This window comes from Glycine max, chromosome 2, assembly GCF_000004515.6.
Source record: "Glycine max cultivar Williams 82 chromosome 2, Glycine_max_v4.0, whole genome shotgun sequence".
Lineage (NCBI taxonomy): Eukaryota > Viridiplantae > Streptophyta > Magnoliopsida > Fabales > Fabaceae > Glycine > Glycine max.
In genome coordinates, this window is record NC_016089.4 from 31,246,839 (window position 1) to 31,250,034 (window position 3,196).

Consider the following 3,196-nt stretch of genomic DNA (forward strand, 5'->3'; position numbering starts at 1 on the left):
GGCTGAAAAACTATATAATAGCACCAAGGTTCTAGTTTAGCCTCTCTCTTCTCTCCTCTCTTCAATCTTCTCTTTCTCCTTTTTTCGTTTTTGCAATTCCAGTTCTGACTTTTCATTTTAGCAATAAAATTTCGTTCTTCAATCTATAATTCCATTCTCTATTGATTAATGGAAGGCTAAGTTCCCAGTGTTGTTTTCTCTTGAGGATCAAGCACAGTTCTCTTTGAGGTTCTATTATCACTGTTAAATTATGTTCAGTTTTTCCTCTTCACTAATTACTCTGAATTTGTTGCTATTAATTCATGCATGCTTAGTGCTTGATTAATTGTCTCTGCGCTTAATTTACGTTCATGCTTAATGATCGTTTATGATGAATTGGTGTATGTGTTGCTTAATCATATAATGAATGCCTTATGTTAAATTTCGCTTAGTAGTTTAATTTAGGGTTGGATTAAGTGGTTAAACTGAATAAGGATAAATTCTCGTAACCTAGGATAAGAGACTTGCTTGTGAATCTAGGGGAAACAACGTGTTTTAATACTGATATTTTCTAATTCACATCCATTCACTGTTTAATTTACAAAAGCAAACAACCCCCCCCCATTCGTTACTATTTTCCTACTACCTGTTATGAACAATTGGTATATCATTGCTCGTTGGGAAACGACCTAGGATCACTTCCTAGTTATTGCATTTTAATGTTTATTTGATTCGGGTATGACCTTGATCAAATTTGGCGCCGTTGCTGGGGAGCAGTGTCCAAAGGTTCATAATAGCTAGTAATTCATGTTTTATGTTTAGTTGTTTTATGCTTTCGTGTGTTGTGTTAGTGTTGCGTTAAGTGTTTAGAGTCTTGTTATTTTGTTTAGTGTGGTAATTTGTTTTAGTTTTTCTGTTCAGTGCTTCCCCTATTTCAGTTTTTGTGTTTTGCTGTGAACAGTGCTTTGCGACGGATTTAGCGACCATTTTTGTTGAACTGGAAACAGGGTAGTAGTGGAAATCCCTTAGCGACAAATTTTAGAGACCACCCTTGCTGAATTAATTGAGATTTTTTGTTTTGGTAGCTATAGTTGTTATTTTTGGCTGAATTTTTTTGTGGTCACTTCTTTTGATCCATATTTTGTGGGAAAAATAGTTGGAGCCCTTAGTTTGGTCAGATTTGAAAGTTCCAAAAAAGTAGCAAATTTGATTTTTGTCAAAACTTCAAATGGCCATAACTTTTGCTCCGGTTATCAGAATTGCAATTATTATATATGTATTTGGGGTAGAAAAAATTTCCCATGCCGTGGCAGCCTGTCGTAGGCTAGCTGAGGTCTCCTTCTTCCAAAAATTGCGATTCTGTCAAAAGTTTTTTTTTATTTTCCAAGTATTATTCTCTTATTTTTCTTAACTTATCATTTTTTGCTTCTATAGTTAGACTTTGAATTTTTGTTTGAAATTTTTTGTGCTGTCTTCTCATCATTTTATAAGGTTTCTCACAAAATTTCAAGTCATTTGGATACAATTTAATGGTAGCTGTAGTTCAAACCTACACTGTTACTTGCATAAGAAGGCAACTAGTTGTGCATGCTGAATATAGTGTATGACTAGAGGCAATCCACCTGACTCACAACCCTTTGATCCTGAGATAGATAGGACATTTCATAGATTAGTTAGACATCATTTAGTACCTTTTGAGCATCCTGAGCATTCTGTTATTGGTGATTTTGAGCATTATAGTTTTGAACATTCTGATTTTGAACATTCTGAGAACATGGCACAACCTCCACCCCGTGAGAGGACTCTAAGGGAAATGGCTGCACCTGATTTCACCTACGAAAGCTTGTGCATCCAATACCCTAATGAGGATGTCCCATATGTTCTTAAAACTGGACTGATCCATTTGCTTCCAAAGTTTCATGGCCTTGCAGGTGAAGACCCGCACAAACATTTGAAATAATTCCATATTGTCTGCTCCACCATGAAACCCCCAGATGTCCAGGAGGATCACATATTTCTGAAGGCCTTTCCTCATTCTTTAGAGGGAGTGGCAAAGGACTAGCTTTATTACCTTGCTCCACGGTCCATCACGAGCTGGGATGACCTCAAGAGAGTATTCTTAGAAAAAATTTTCCCTGCTTCCAGGACCATGACCATCAGAAAGGATATTGCAGGCATTAGGCAACTCAGTGGAGAGAGTTTATATGAATACTGGGAGAGATTTAAGAAACTATGTGCCAGTTGTCCTCACCACCAGATTTCTGAGCAGCTTCTCCTCTAATGTTTTTATGATGGACTCAATAACATGGAGAGAAGTTTGATAGATGCTGCCAGTGGTGGAGCCCTTGGAGACATGACCCCTGCTGAAGCCAAAAATTTAATTGGGAAGATGGCTTCAAACTCCCAGCAATTTAGTGCCAGAAGTGATGCTATTGTCATTAGAGGAGTGCATGAAGTAGCCACGAAATTTATGCCTCAAATCAGGTCTGAACTTTGAAGTCTAATTTTTCAAATAATCAAAGTTGAAAAAATGCACACACAAGGCATCTATTTATAGCCTAAATGTCACACAAAATTGGAGGGAAATTTGAATTTCTATTCAAATTTCACTTGAATTTGAATTTGTGGAACCAAATTTGGTGCCAAAATTTCACTAATTATGATTAGTGAATTTCAGCTATGGTTCAACCCACTAATCCAAGATCAAGTCCAAGATTCTCCACTAAGAGTACTTAGATGTCATAAGGCATGTAAAGCCTGAAGGACATGCATAAAGTATGACTATATGATATGACAATGGGGTGTAGCAAGCAAATGCTCACCTCCCCCTTAGGCTGGTCTAAAATTTAATTGGACTGGGCTTCTCCCAATTCAATTAAATTTCTCTCCCAACACACACACACATCTAATAGTGCACTTAATGCATATGAAATTACAAAATTGCCCCTAATACAAAAACTAGTCTAGGTGCCCTAAAATACAAGGGTTGAAAAATCCTACATTACTAGGGTACCCTCCATACACTATGGAGCCCTAAATACAAGGCCCAAAAATAATGAAATCCTAATCTAATATCTACAAAGATAAGTAGGCTCACACTTAGCCCATGGGCCCAAAATCTACCCTAAGGCTCATGAGAACCCTAGGGCCTTCTCCTGCATCTCTGCCCAATCTTCTTGGAGTCTTCTATCGAATGCCCTTGGGGGGTAGGATTGCA

At 37.5% G+C, this 3,196-nt stretch overlaps 1 non-coding gene across 1 annotated transcript; it reads right to left on the reverse strand.

The window, feature by feature from the left end:
* Positions 1 to 2,131: 2,131 nt before the first annotated feature.
* Positions 2,132 to 2,238, reverse strand: LOC113001083 (small nucleolar RNA R71). The gene has a single exon (XR_003266415.1). It is a non-coding gene; the product is annotated as a small nucleolar RNA R71 (small nucleolar RNA).
* Positions 2,239 to 3,196: the final 958 nt, after the last annotated feature.